The sequence below is a fragment of the Armigeres subalbatus genome, chromosome 3 (assembly GCF_024139115.2).
Source record: "Armigeres subalbatus isolate Guangzhou_Male chromosome 3, GZ_Asu_2, whole genome shotgun sequence".
NCBI classification, from domain to species: Eukaryota; Metazoa; Arthropoda; class Insecta; order Diptera; family Culicidae; genus Armigeres; species Armigeres subalbatus.
Window position 1 is genome coordinate 257,430,500 of NC_085141.1, and position 16,248 is coordinate 257,446,747.

The 16,248-nt window shown below is 42.2% G+C and overlaps 1 protein-coding gene across 5 annotated transcripts in view; it reads right to left on the bottom strand.

The window, feature by feature from the left end:
* Positions 1-16,248, bottom strand: part of LOC134223780 (uncharacterized) — a 145,631-nt gene that overhangs the window by 34,792 nt on the left and 94,591 nt on the right. The window lies entirely within an intron of this gene.

Here is a 16,248-nt window from a genome sequence, read left to right on the forward strand (position 1 = left end):
TTTTAAATGGCTACCCGTGAATATTTGACCCAATCATATGCTATTCATTTAGCCTTTATGTTGATATAAAAAATGGGACAATTATACCTGAAGCCTCAGGGGCAATTTATGCCCAAAAAGCGAATTAGTATGCTAGTGGTTACTTAGGGATGATAGTGAAATATGCGGATGTACTTTTTCCCGTTCAGTGACAGTGGTTAAAAGTTATATTGGCGATCTAAAGTAATGTTAGTTCACAAAACATCAAGATTGAAATGAATATTTACGCTCTCTTGCCCCTAAATTCAACAAAACTTATCTGTGTTGATATTCTATATTATCCCCAATAACTTAATTATTATGCATACATCACTAATCATTGTCAGATTTAGAATACGGTTTCGAAACCTTACCATAATCCAATGTTATACGTTAACCAGCTCTAGGAGATAAAGTAAAGTTATACAGAGAACTCAATGCCATCATACATTTCTAAGGTTAATATCAAGATCTGCGTGGATCCTACAACTCGAACTATGAGCGGACGCTTCAACACTAACACTGGAGATCAGTGCTGGATATTTCGGAAGACCAATGAGGTGCCATCAAGAACACCTTCACCGCCACCAGCGAGAATAATCTGGACGAACTACGTTCTTGGAAAAAACAATCGATCATTACTGGCGGAGTTTAACTGGAACACTATGGGACACGTGACCGACCAAATTGAATATTTTCCTTGAAATTTGAATATATCTGCCAAAAATTGTTCCAATAGAAATCTGATTTTCCACCAATTTTGATAAATCTTGGAGATGCTCTCGAAAGAATTTCTAGAGAAATTTCCGAAACAATTCATCGAGGATTTTTTAAAGGCAGCTCTCTTTCCGTTACGCTGGGATATGGATACTCTGAAGTAGTGCGTAACGGTGTAAATCCGGTCATACCGTCAGGCTCGGTTAAACACTGAAACTGACAATATGACGTCCCTAACCCCGAATCCCAAGGTGTCGGGCGACCCGTGCCGTGGGGATGAATGGCCTGGGGGTGAAACAATTAGCCAAGCAGTTAACGGAGCCTGTAATGCTGGGTAGACACCTTTTTTCGTGGTATATTACGGAGAAAGATCCACCACACTGTGCTCTAGTTCTTACTATTCTTGTTATTACTTATGAGTGATGGTCAGAAGAATATGGAACGACTATAATCTGCTTTTAGATGACCCACCTTTTGCCACTTTTGGATGGAGTTAATGGAGTAAATTATAAAAACGTAACTCAATCTTAGGCTGGTTTTTAAGCCGACAACATGAATCTCCAAGCTCCAGAGCGCTGATTAATTAGGAAAGAAGCGGATACGAATTTGGTGGATCTGCTGAACCCTCTGACTGATTAGAGCTCTGTGTAAAGGTGAGATTCAGAAATGCCAAACGCAATGAAATCAGATCTCTGTACAAAAACGAATCCGGAACTCATAAGAAGAAGCAAAAATATGTTTGAACTACAGTACCGATGCATGGTCAAAATCAGTATTATCCCACTTATTGTTGAGCTGAAACTGATTGAGGGCGCGCCTTTGAGAGTTGGTATAAGCCGTTTCTGGAAGGGTATAAATAGCGGTACCTTAATCTAAAGAGGCCTTACATTAAGCTTGAGAAAATATCTGAATAAGAAACGACTACTTCATTTCTTCTCAATAGAAATGGAGCAGAAAGACATGCACTAAACAAATGACACAGGTATACTACAAAAGTTCAATGAAATGGACGCAATGGATCATCCCGAACAAAAAATAAATAAAAAGACCGCTCTTGCTTTAAACACTAAAATCGTGAGTGATACTCGTGATGATAATACGGAAATTATTTATACAAGAGACCTGATTATCCATAACTTCGAATTTAATGTGCCACTGATCTATGTGCATTAAAATCCATTACGAGCTCCTATTTAAATTCATTTGATAATACCTTTAAAAAATTCCTCAAGAATTTATGGTTCTACGAAAGGAATTTGTGCTGGATTTTCCACGGGAATCACTAAAGAAATGTTCAAAGGAATTCTTTGCAAATCTTTCTAAATTATTCCTTATTAGGAATTTCAACAGGAATTTTATGAAGAATTTCCGAAAGAGAAACTCTTGAAAGAATTCATAGAAGAAATTTCCAAAAAAAAATCTGAATAGATTTCCTGAAGAATTTCTATGGTAAACAATTCTGGAAATTTGTTGAAAGAAATTCCCAAAAAATATCCGAAGGAATTTCCAAAGAAATATCCGGAGAATTTTCATGGAAATTTCGGTGGATTTATTAAAGAAATCTCCGAAGAAATAGCCTGAGGAATTAGTAAAGAAATTGCTGAAAGAGTTCATAAATAAATCCAAAGTATTTCCTAAAGAAATTTCCAAAGAAATTCTTAAATAAATTTACATAGAAAATTCTAAAAGAATTTGCGAAATTATTGCAAAAGAATCTCTGAAGGATTTTACGGAGACATTTCCGATGGAGCTACTACTTCCGAGAAAATCCCTAAAGGAGTTTCTAACGCAATTTCTTAAGAAATTTTCAAAGGATTTTTTGGAGGGTTATTCAAAGGAAATTCAAAAGAATTTCTAAATAAATTCCTTAAGGAATGCCCGAACCTATTCCCGAAGGAGCATCTCAAGGATTTTTTAAAGGAGTCCTAAAAGTAATTAACTATCGGAACATTTCCTTAAGGTGTTTTCTGAAATTCTGGAAGAACTTCAAGAGGAATTCCTTAGGGAAATTTCAAAGGAATTCTAAAAATTCCAACTTTGAAATAATTCCTGGATTCATTTCCGAATTATTCTCCAGATTTTTCCTAGAGCAGTTTCTGAAGGATTTCTTGGAGGAATGCTCGAAGGAATTCTCGGAAAATTCCTCCAGAAATTCCTTTAAAAATTTGTTAATTCCTAGCATTTTGTACCAGAATATTCGAAATATTTTTTTTTTGCGGAAATAGTATTACTGGCGAAATGTTTGAAGGAATGAAGTTTCTGTTATAACTACAGGAGGAGTTTTCGAAGAAAATCGTGGAGGAAACTCTAAAGGATTTTTTTGTATTAATTTCCGGAGGATTTTCCAAACCAATCCCTGGAGGAACTTTAAAAGAAATTCTTGAAGGAATTTCTGGATGAAGTTTCAAAGAAATTCCTGAAGGGTTTTCGAAAGAATTTCTTAAGTTATTCACGAAAAAAAATATCAGAAGATTTTCCGAAAAAAAATTCTCCATGAATTTCTGAAATAAGATTTGGATAAAGAAATCCAAGAAATTTCCTCGGAAATTTCTGAAAGTATTTCCGATAGAGCTCCTGAAAAAAAATCTCAAATATTTCCAGGAAGTGGGAGTTTCTGTAGAAATATTTCAAAGAATTCTACAAGAATATAGGCTTTTCCAATAATTAACTGATCAATTTCAAGTTGATAACACACCTGTTGACATTTGGACTGAACCGCATCAATATAGTCACAAAACAGATTGGCATCATATACCAGTGCATGATGACGTAGGTTGACAGTTCACAGAGCTTGTTTACATGGACTTAGTCTCTGGAGCAGCTTCCGAAAAAAAAAACTGTTTTGCGATTAATTAAGAATATTGATGTGTGCTGTGGTGGTTGATTCATTGTAGGAATCAAAGCATATCACTAGAATATTCGGATCAAATTGATTTTGAACGAAAATTACGAATTTTTGTTTCCAGCTGATCGATTTTAATTCTAACACCTTGTAAACAAGCTCTGTGAACTGTCAAATAGTTGAGGTTAAGTCAAGATCTTGCATTGGTCTATAGAACAAACTGCAAGTTTCAAAGTAGGCTCTTTGTGTATCATCAATCGACGAACGGCACTCCCGTATTTCCAAGGCTAAAGAAAGGGACAGCAAAGCATGCAATGCTGCTCTGTCTTATGGGCGTTGCTCAGTAAAGCTTGACTTCCACGGCTAGGTTCGCTAGCGTTTCAAAATCATGGAAGAACCACATTTCACGACAAAGATGCCTATATGTTATGTGATATAGTTCTTACTGCTGATGCCAAATTATCAATAAACCGATTACACCAAAATTGGTGGAGCCCCACCATTACCAGAAATCTGGCTCCGCCATTGTAAATTATTGATGAAAGCTGTAATAATAATGAGGAGTGCCGAGAAGCCATTACCGTGATAGAGCAATCAAAAACCAAAGTCCTAACCCGTCCAGCCAAATCGTTTGTTACTATGCCTGCCTCTGACCATGGAGTACCTAAATGACGTCAAATTGGCTAATGATGTAGAATTTTGGCCCTGCGGCTGTCTGGTATGCCGTGTAAGCCGAACGACATATTTTACAAGAATTATATTGGCCCCTCTGCACTTGGCCCTTCGTCCTCCTAAGGCTGATGCCATACTGGGAGAGAAGAGGGACGATTAGGCCCATGCCTATGAGTAAGTGCGTGACTTTTCAATCGTTTTTTATTGGTACATGGCTAGAACACCAAGTGCTATAGGTAGGTATAAGAGACCGTTCAAAAATGAAGTAAAGGTGGGAAACAATAAAAAACCTCCGAATAATGCAGATTTGTTTTTAGCCATCTATTTTGTATCTTTCCTTTATATACGCATAAGCGTTCCATGCCAGCTTTCTCCATCTTGAGTAATATGCCGCTGAATTTTTCAAACCCGTTTTACATGAAGAAATACAAAAAAAATCTAATAAATTGATAAAACCTGCAATCAGTTTTTATCAGTTTTTCTTAAATAGGGGGTAAAATTTTAAGATTATTAATGGAAGAAAATCGAAAATGACATGTTTTGAAAAGGATCGAGTCAAGTTACGAGACACTGTAGATGACCTTACAGTTAAAGTCAAAATACGTATCTGTAAAGATTTGGTTCAAAATTATAAGATTGCTAATGTCGCTCCGAATCGCGTGACAAACATCTAGTATGCCGCGGCCTGGCACTTAAAGTGCCAAACTAATGTAGTTGATAAACACAGAGGCGTCGCGTCCGCATGTGCAACCTGTGCACTGTACATGTAGCGATTTTGTCCCTAGCATTTAAACTCTCGATAGATGTCTTGTCAATTTTAATCAAAAATATATTTGGATTATGTGCATTTATCATATAATTCCCCCCATTTGATTTACATGTTCCATTTCCACATTTCCACATTTTTTTATAGGCGTCATGTGAAATGCTGCGATGGGGGCGCGCTATATTTTACTCTACGATACCGAAACGCCGCACCGCCACATGTTGTCCAACACGTGCCCTTTCAGCCGAGAACGTTTTGCCATGCATCATACACGCATTATTTTGTATGTTAGGTCACCTGCTCTAACCGCAATCGGCGATGCAAAGGTAGTAAAAGCGTTCTTCGTTGGCAGTGCACGGTTTGGTGCCGATGTAGAAAAGCACATCGGTTTGGTGCCAACTGAGTAACCGTTTTGACTCAAGTCCCGAAAATGACTCATATTCCGAACACTTGCATTTAAATGGTTATATCAACCTTATTCGCGTGGTTCTTTCTATAGGATATTCATTTCGTTTGTAGCCTTGGTCCTCCGTACGAAAAACCGATGAAAAGTTTAGTTTCACTTTCACTTCAAGTTTAGTTAAGTTTAAGTTAAATCTGTATAGGGAAAACATGTTTAATGCTAACAGCGCAATTAGCATTCTAGTACTTATGCTTCTACTCTATAAAGATTACAAAACCTGATGGAATTAAATGGAAAAGTATTGAACTCGTACCATCTATGGTGGGGTGCAGATGGCGGACGGTACGTGGAGGAGGTGAATGAACCACGAGTTGCATGAGCTGCTGGGAGAACCATCCATCGTTCACACCGCGAAAATCGGACGACTGCGATGGGCCGGGCACGTAGCCAGAATGTCGGACAGTAACCCGGTGAAAATGGATCTCGACAACGATCCGACGGGCACAAGAAGGCGAGGTGCGCAGCGGGCAAGGTGGATCGATCAGGTGGAAGATGACTTGCGGACCCTCCGTAGACTGCGTGGTTGGCGACGTGTAGCCATGGACCGAGCCGAATGGAGAAGACTCTTATATATCGCACAGGCCACTTCGGCCTTAGTCTGAATAAATAAATAATAATGGAGAGGTAAAATATTTTTCAGCATTGTTTCTTATGAGACACACTTTTTTCTATAAAACGTGTAATCTCGTCGAATAATCTAAAATTTAAACATTTTCAGTAACATAGTAAAAATATCATAAGTATTTAGGCGATGTTGTACTAACTGCGTTGAAATAAATAAATTTGATCAAAAATTAGACATTCTAACTTGAACTTGCAAAAGGGGCAAGATGGGTCAGCACAAACTCAAGGACTTAGTTCGTATGCAAAACATATTTTCCAATTCTGATTTAATCATTTTAAGGTTACTTTTGATTTGAGCATAATGATGTAAATTTGTCAATTAAAAATGTATAATTTTTGTCTTCAAGAAAGCAATACACGGACGGTTTGTTTTAATAAGAAATTGTAGACATTTTTAAATGAAGAGCCATTTCTTCACCCAAAGCTTAAAAATCCTTTTTTATTCAATAAAATCCTTGGCAATCAAGCTATCTGTATGTGTGATTTAAAAATGGGAATGAAAACAATATTATTTGCAGAATTTAAAGGTGACCCATCTTGCCCCGCTGTTTGACCCATCTTAACCCGGTATTTTTTGATTGACAGAAAAATAGATAGAAAAATTTTCTACTAATGACTTAAAATGAAATAAAAAGATTTTTAGAATTTTTGTTATTTCGTACTCCTGGCTTACAGATTATGAGTTATTTTTATAGATCTACGTTTAAAAGTTGAAGTAAAATGTTTCTGTTTTGAGGCATTCTGCAAAAGTGCATAAAAATCTGGAATGTGACTGTTATGCGAATAAATAACCAGATGGGACAACCAGTGTTGTAAAATGTCATTTGCATTCTTTTTCATAATTTTCCCAGAACTTCTTTCAGTAGTTAGCTATCAGCTATCTAGTATGGCGAACTTATAGCGCTTAAATGTTGCTACAACTTTGTCTAACAAGAAATTGCTGTAAATACTAGCGGACCCGGCAAACTTCGTCTTGCCCAAAATTGATTGATTGAATGGTTACCAGCATTCACCATTCTACTTTTTACACAATTTTTGATCAAACATTTCCAATTGATAACATATGAAGACGAATTTGGAATTATACGTTACACTTCTCAATACATTTATTTAGTTTCGATTAAAACTACATTTATTTTATTACTTAAATTCAGTTTAATTTAATGCCGCTTGATACGCTAAATTTTTTGTTTTATTGTCCAACAAACAACGTTGAAGGTCTGCCTACGCGTGAACATGCCACATACAGTTGCCCATGAGAGAAACATGGGGATTCAAGGTTTAATCCACATACTTTCAATGTTTGGCCTTTGCGAAATGCGATGGTCATTTCGGACGCTAAGCGAATTGGAAATCGAATACGTTTGAATTCAAACGGTAAATCAGTTGGAATTATCGTGATTTTCGGGATTAGCACTTTTTCACCTTTAAATTTTCCTTTGAGCAACGTTGCTTGAATGACATTATTCTTGAGTTGATTCACGACCAACCTTGTTCCGTTGCACATTTATGGTTGATTCAGATTTCGTAGCACCATTATGATAGATCCAACTTTAAGCTTCAAATTGTGCGGTGGTAATCCAGGCAAATCCAAAGAGTTTAAGAACTCCGTTGGATAGTTGATTGCGTCGTACAAATTAGTCACAACATCAACCGATTTGAAAGAATGTACGTTTCCAACAATTGCATTTTGAATTATCAAATTCAAAGAATCCACTTCATTATTTTTTGCTGCTAGAATTGCACGTGCACTCAACCAATCGTGGTTTGAAATATTCTGGTCGATGTTAGGAAACACTTTTGAAAAAAGCTCCTCTTTCGTTGATGCGAACTGACAAAAGTTTGGTGGAAAAGATTTCAATCCGTCAGCGTCAACCGGTATCGATCCATTCCCAATCGCCAACAATTGCTTCGAAAATAGTTCGGCAGAAGGATCATCTTGTAACGTTACTCGCATATTCGTTGTCAACCGCAATTTTGTCACATAACGCCACAAATACGAAAGCTTCAGGCAAGCATTGATTTCATCGGCTGCCGTTGACCGGGGAATGACAGGGAGTGTTTGACGAAAATCACCCGCCAGCAGAATCATTGCGCCTCCAAAAGGTCTTGAATTATCACGCAGATCTTTCATTGTGCGATCAAGTGCCTCCAGTGCTCGTTTGTGTGCCATAGTGCATTCGTCCCAGATAATAATTTTACATCTTTGTAACACCTTGGCCATCACAGAAGTTTTTGAAATGTTACACGTAGGTTCTTCAGTCACTTGAATATTTAACGGTAGCTTAAACGATGCCTTCAATTCAAGCCGCGTGTGTATAGTGGAAAGAAATTCACTTCGACAATTCCGGAGTGATTAGCGATTTGGGTATACACATGCGTTTGTAACCAACATCGTTGAAGTCGAATGGTAACGCTTTTCTCCAAAACTAATTGGCGCGTCTAATATAAAAAAAGCTTAATTTATCGGATACATATCGGATACATATCACAAAAGCATGTACTCCCCTCTCGATAACAATTAAATTTTAAAGTGAATAAAAAATGTTGTTTTTTTCCACAGTCTTCTCACAACATAAGGTTGAGCCATGTCCGTGTGAGAGAAATTCTATTAGAAATGGTTTAATATATAGATAATAAGATGATTAAAATTAAAAAAAAACTCGTGCAATATGCATAATAAATCGATTCATCGATAATGTTTAATTTCAGTTTTAAAAGTTTACCAGTTATATCATAACATTCTTCCTTGCAAAAAGATGAACAAAACGAATATAGAACCGTTCGAATCGGTCTACCCATTCCCGATTGATGCGCGGTCGTACAAACACCAACTTTGTTTTATATATATATATAGAAGAAGAAGATGTAATCTGAGGCGTGGCAAAATGCCATTCAAATGACATTAAGTCAAATGACACGTCACATTTTGGAGAGATTTCACTCTGTAGCCTCAGATGTTATATTTAGAGTAATGCACCTTTGGACAAAAATATAGCACTACTCAAGCGTTATGCGTGCATCTAAAATTTTGATATAAATTTGGCTTCCGAAGAAAGTTATGAACAAGTTAGTCAAATGACATGCAGATGACATTTTACAAGCCTGGGGACAACACACAGCCCATGATTTCATAGTTGACGTAACAACCATTGCACTTTCGCATGTATTGCGAATAATTTAGGGGGGGACACATCACAAATTTATAACATTTCCACCCGTAAACATTTAAAATAGAGTTGGAATAAGCAGCGTATCGATGTTGCAGCGGTTGAATATTCCTTATAAACGCGTAATAAGATAAATTCGCTGAAATTTCAAATGGTTGATACATCAACTATAATATCATGGGCAGACAACTGGGTTTCAATTTTCATTTTTTTTAACAAAGCCTATTATTTTGTCAGTTTTTTCTTAATGATGAACTCATTTTAAGCAATATTTCTGCAAGAAAATCAAAATCTTTTAAAATCGACATAGGACTCTTGTGCAGTAGACGTTCGATAACTGCAAGTCATTTAATTGCAATGCTTTTTAACTGCAATTCGATAGTTGCAACAGTTTTGCAGTTATCGGTCCGCTAAATTTCAAACTGATGTCAAACTCAATGACAGCTGCATTGCGCTGCACATTTGGATGCACTTTTATTGCATCTGACGTCGATTGACAACCGTTTGACGTCTAGAATGCGTTGCAGTTATCGAACGGCATTCGTTATCTGAAAAGTAAACATTTTGCAGTTATCGAACGGCTACTGTATATGTACCTACTTGAATCTTTTTTTGAAATATCTAAAATTCTGCAAGTATTAAATACGTTAGGTGCAAACGGTTCATTGACTGCCTCGCAAATGAAGTGATTTTTCAATTGTCCTCTATTTTCAAATGTTCCCAAGATTTTAGTTCCGTTCTAAGAGAACACGCAGATACACCACAAAAAGGTTCGGGACCTATGAATTGTCGAGATGAACCAAGTCTTGCCAGCATGTCGGCTTGTTAGTTTTAAAGGCAACTAACAAGCCGACATGGCACGGCAAATGCTGGGTAAAGCGTACCATTGGTACTTCGCGTACCTGAAGGAATAAAATAGACCCCATCTCGCGGTCCTTAGCCTCTTACCCAGCAACTCCTATCCCTACCTCCCCGCGGTGCTGGCCGGGATACGAGCAACCTTAGGGAAGATCGGGTAACCAACCCCGGTGGGAACTATGGTCGTATGCTGACAGGGAAGGGGGGTTTGCTCCTCTCCGAAGGTGCAAATCTTATTGAGCGTCTGTTCTCCATGTCAGGATCGGCTCACAACAGCGTCTGTTCTCCATGTTAGGGGCGGCTGATCATCGTCCGAGTGCCAGCGAGGGACTCTGAAACTGTGCACCATGGTCCACCGGAAATAAGGAGGAATGCTCCTCCGGATATTTAAGGGGTTTGGTGTCAGGCCCTGCAAGCCAACCTAGAACGGACCGGAACCATCAGCGAAGACCACTGCGACGAAAAGGGACTAGCGATATTGGGAACTCGGTTCGTGGAACTGCAAATCTCTCATACTCATACATACTCGCCGATGTGCTCAAGGACCGTGGATTTGGCATCGTAGCGCTGCAGGAGGTTTGTTGGAAGGGATCAATGGTGCGAACGTTTAGAGGTAATCATACCATCTACCAGAGCTGCGGCAACACACACGAGCTGGGAACAGCTTTCATAGTGATGGGCGATATGCAAAGGCGCGTGATCGGGTGGTGGCCGATCAATGAAAGAATGTGCAAGTTGAGGATCAAAGGCCGGTTCTTCAACTTCAGCATAATCAACGTCCATAGCCCACACTCCGGAAGCACTGATGATGATAAGGACGCATTCTACGCGCAGCTGGAACGTGAGTACGACAGCTGCCCAAGCCACGACGTCAAAATCATCATAGGAGATTTGAACGCTCAGATTGGCCAAGAGGAGGAGTCAAGACCGACTATTGGAAATTTCAGCGCTCACCGGCTGACGAACGAAAACGGCCTACGACTAATTGATTTCGCCGCCTCCAAGAATATGGCCATTCGCAGCACCTACTTCCAACACAGCCTTCCGTATCGGTACACCTGGAGATCACCACTGCAGACAGAATCACAAATCGACCACGTTCTGATAGATGGACGGTACTTCTCCGACATTATCGACGTCAGGACATATCGTGGCGCTAACATCGACTCTGACCACTATCTGGTGATGGTTAAACTGCGCCCAAAACTATCCGTCATCAACAATGTTCGGTACCGACGACCGCCGCGGTACGACCTAGAGCGACTGAAGCAACCTGATGTCGCCACTGCATACGCGCAGCATCTCGAGGCAGCGTTGCCGGAAGAGGGTGAGCTCGATGGGGCCCTCTTGAGGACTGCTGGAATACAGTCAAAGCAGCCATTAACGACGCAGCGGAGAACAACGTCGGGTATATGGGTCGAAGTCGACGGAACGATTGGTTCGACGAAGAGTGCAGACAGATTCTGGAGAAGAAGGACGCAGCGTGGGCGGTCGCGCTGCAGCAAGGTACCCGGCAGAACGTGGAACGTTATAGACGGAAGCGGAGACAGAAGACCCTTTTTCAGGAGAAGAAACGCCGCCTGGAAGAAGCGGAGTGCGAGCAGATGGAACAGCTGTGCCGTTCTCAAGATACACGCAAGTTCTATCAGAAGCTCAACACATCCTTAAAGGCTTCGTGCCGCGAGCCGAAATGTGCCGGGATAAGGATGGGAGCATCTTGACGGACGAACGTGTGGTGATCGAAAGGTGGAAGCAGCACTACGAGGAACATTTGAATGGCGCTGAGAGTACAGGCAGTGAAAGTCAAGGCAGCGGAGGAGATGACTACGTCAGTTCAGCGAACGATGGAAGCCAACCGGCCTCACCTTGAGGGAAGTTAAGGATGCCATTCAACAGCTAAAGACCAATAAAGCAGCTGGTAAGGATGGTATCGGAGCTGAGCTCATCAAGATGGGCCCGGAAAAGCTGGCCACTTGCCTGCACAAACTAATAGTCAGAATCTGGGAAACCGAACAGCTACCGGAGGAGTGGAAGGAAGGGGTTATATGCCCCATCTACAAGAAAGGCGACAAACTGGAGTGTGAGAACTTTCGAGCGATCACCATCCTTAATGCCGCCTACAAAGTGATATCCCAGATCATCTTCCGTCGTCTGTCACCATTAGTGAACGAGTTCGTGGGAAGTTATCAAGCCGGCTTCGTTGACGCCCGCTCGACAACGGACCAGATCTTTACTGTATGGCAAATCCTTCAAAAATGCCGTGAATACCAGGTCCCAACGCACCATCTGTTCGTTGATTTCAAGGCGGCATACGACAGTATAGACCGCGTAGAGCTATGGAAAATTATGGACGAGAACAGCTTCCCTGGGAAGCTTACCAGACTGATCAAAGCAACAGTGGATGGTGTGCAAAACTGTGTGAAGATTTCGGGCGAACACTCCTGTTCGTTCGTATCGCGCCGGGGACTAAGACAAGGTGATGGACTTTCGTGCCTGTTGTTCAACATTGCGCTAGAAGGTGTCATGCGGAGAGCCGGGTGTAACAGCCGGGTACGATTTTCAACAGATCCAGTCAATTTATTTGCTTCGCGGATGACATGGACATTGTCGGCCGAACATTTGCAAAGGTGGCAGAACTGTACACCCGCCTGAAACGTGAAGCAACAAAAGTTGGACTGGTGGTGAATGCGTCAAAGACAAAGTACATGCTTGTGGGCGGAACCGAGCGCGACAGGGCCCGCCTGGGAAGCAGTGTTACGATAGACGGGGATACCTTCGAGGTGGTCGAGGAATTCGTCTACCTCGGATCCTTGCTAACGGCTGACAACAACGTTAGTCGTGAAATACGAAGGCGCATCATCTGTGGAAGTCGGGCCTACTACGGGCTCCAGAAGAAACTGAGGTCAAAAAAGATTCGCCACCGCACCAAATGTGTCATGTACAAGACGCTTATAAGACCGGTTGTCCTCTACGGACATGAAACATGGACAATGCTCGAGGAGGACTTGCAAGCACTCGGAGTATTCGAGAGACGGGTGCTTAGGACCATCTTTGGCGGTGTGCAAGAAGACGGTGTGTGGCGGCGAAGAATGAACCATGAGCTCGCCCAACTCTACGGCGAACCCAGTATCCAGAAGGTAGCTAAAGCCGGAAGGGTACTATGGGCAGGACATGTTGTAAGAATGCCGGACAGCAACCCTGCAAAGATGGTGTTCGCTTCCGATCCGGCAGGTACGAGACGGCGTGGAGCGCAGCGAGCGAGATGGGCAGACCAGGTGCAGAACGACTTGGCGTGCGTGGGGCGTATCCGAGGATGGAGAGATGCGGCCTCGAACCGTGTATTGTGGCGTCAAATTGTTGATTCAGTGTTATCTGTTTAGATGTTAACTAAATAAATGAATGAATAATAGGGTGTCCCAAAATTGGACCAAGTCTGGGATTTTGGGGGCTCAACCTTCAAATGAAAGCTTAGGGTATAACAAAAGAAAAATTGTTCTACGACAACTCTGGGAAATGACGTTTAGGGGTGGCCCCGACGCGTTTTATGAAAAAAAGTGCATTTTTTATAGGTAACATCGAAAATACCGGTATATCGGAAAGAAATTCGATGAAACCCATCCATTTTATATTTTTTACATTTAACTTAGGGTCTATACTTTATGGTAAAACTTTGATACCGCATGTTTTAGCTCTATATATTTTTCACTGATGCTTTAAATGCCCAAAAATGATGAATTTTTCTTAATATTTTTTTATTAATGCATCCAAAACGGGTATCCATCATAATGCTTTTGAAACTAAATATACATAGACAACTAAACATAAATATACACTCTTACCCAGCAACTCCTATCCCTACCTCCCCGCGGTGCTGGCCGGGATACGAGCAACCTTAGGGAAGATCGGGTAACCAACCCCGGTGGGAACTATGGTCGTATGCTGACAGGGAAGGGGGGTTTGCTCCTCTCCGAAGGTGCAAATCTTATTGAGCGTCTGTTCTCCATGTCAGGATCGGCTCACAACAGCGTCTGTTCTCCATGTTAGGGGCGGCTGATCATCGTCCGAGTGCCAGCGAGGGACTCTAAGTGAAACTGTGCACCATGGTCCACCGGAAATAAGGAGGAATGGTCCTCCGGAAATTTAAGGGTTTGGTGGCAGGCTTTGCAAGCCAGCCTTTAAAAATCTTAAGCAACGAACAATCAACAAGAGAGTACGGACCGGAACCATCGGCGAAGACCACTGCGACGAAAAGGGACTAGCGATTGGAAACTCGGTTCGTGGAACTGCAAATCTCTCAACTTCATCGGGAGCACACGCATACTCGCCGATGTGCTCAAGGACCGTGGATTCGGCATCGTAGCGCTGCAGGAGGTTTGTTGGAAGGGATCAATGGTGCGAACGTTTAGAGGTAATCATACCATCTACCAGAGCTGCGGCAACACACACGAGCTGGGAACAGCTTTCATAGTGATGGGCGATATGCAAAGGCGCGTGATCGGGTGGTGGCCGATCAATGAAAGAATGTGCAAGTTGAGGATCAAAGGCCGGTTCTTCAACTTCAGCATAATCAACGTCCATAGCCCACACTCCGGAAGCACTGATGATGATAAGGACGCATTCTACGCGCAGCTGGAACGTGAGTACGACAGCTGCCCAAGCCACGACGTCAAAATCATCATAGGAGATTTGAACGCTCAGATTGGCCAAGAGGAGGAGTCAAGACCGACTATTGGAAATTTCAGCGCTCACCGGCTGACGAACGAAAACGGCCTACGACTAATTGATTTCGCCGCCTCCAAGAATATGGCCATTCGCAGCACCTACTTCCAACACAGCCTTCCGTATCGGTACACCTGGAGATCACCACTGCAGACAGAATCACAAATCGACCACGTTCTGATAGATGGACGGTACTTCTCCGACATTATCGACGTCAGGACATATCGTGGCGCTAACATCGACTCTGACCACTATCTGGTGATGGTTAAACTGCGCCCAAAACTATCCGTCATCAACAATGTTCGGTACCGACGACCGCCGCGGTACGACCTAGAGCGACTGAAGCAACCTGATGTCGCCACTGCATACGCGCAGCATCTCGAGGCAGCGTTGCCGGAAGAGGGTGAGCTCGATGGGGCCCCTCTTGAGGACTGCTGGAATACAGTCAAAGCAGCCATTAACGACGCAGCGGAGAACAACGTCGGGTATATGGGTCGAAGTCGACGGAACGATTGGTTCGACGAAGAGTGCAGACAGATTCTGGAGAAGAAGGACGCAGCGTGGGCGGTCGCGCTGCAGCAAGGTACCCGGCAGAACGTGGAACGTTATAGACGGAAGCGGAGACAGCCTTTTTCAGGAGAAGAAACGCCGCCTGGAAGAAGCGGAGTGCGGGGAGATGGAACAGCTGTGCCGTTCTCAAGATACACGCAAGTTCTATCAGAAGCTCAACACATCCCGCAAAGGCTTCGTGCCGCGAGCCGAGATGTGCCGGGATAAGGATGGGAGCATCTTGACGGACGAACGTGTGGTGATCGAAAGGTGGAAGCAGCACTACGAGGAACATTTGAATGGCGCTGAGAGTACAGGCAGTGAAAGTCAAGGCAGCGGAGGAGATGACTACGTCAGTTCAGCGAACGATGGAAGCCAACCAGCCCCCACCTTGAGGGAAGTTAAGGATGCCATTCAACAGCTAAAGACCAATAAAGCAGCTGGTAAGGATGGTATCGGAGCTGAGCTCATCAAGATGGGCCCGGAAAAGCTGGCCACTTGCCTGCACAAACTAATAGTCAGAATCTGGGAAACCGAACAGCTACCGGAGGAGTGGAAGGAAGAAGTTATATGCCCCATCTACAAGAAAGGCGACAAACTGGAGTGTGAGAACTTTCGAGCGATCACCATCCTTAATGCCGCCTACAAAGTGATATCCCAGATCATCTTCCGTCGTCTGTCACCATTAGTGAACGAGTTCGTGGGAAGTTATCAAGCCGGCTTCGTTGACGCCCGCTCGACAACGGACCAGATCTTTACTGTATGGCAAATCCTTCAAAAATGCCGTGAATACCAGGTCCCAACGCACCATCTGTTCGTTGATTTCAAGGCGGCATACGACAGTATAGAC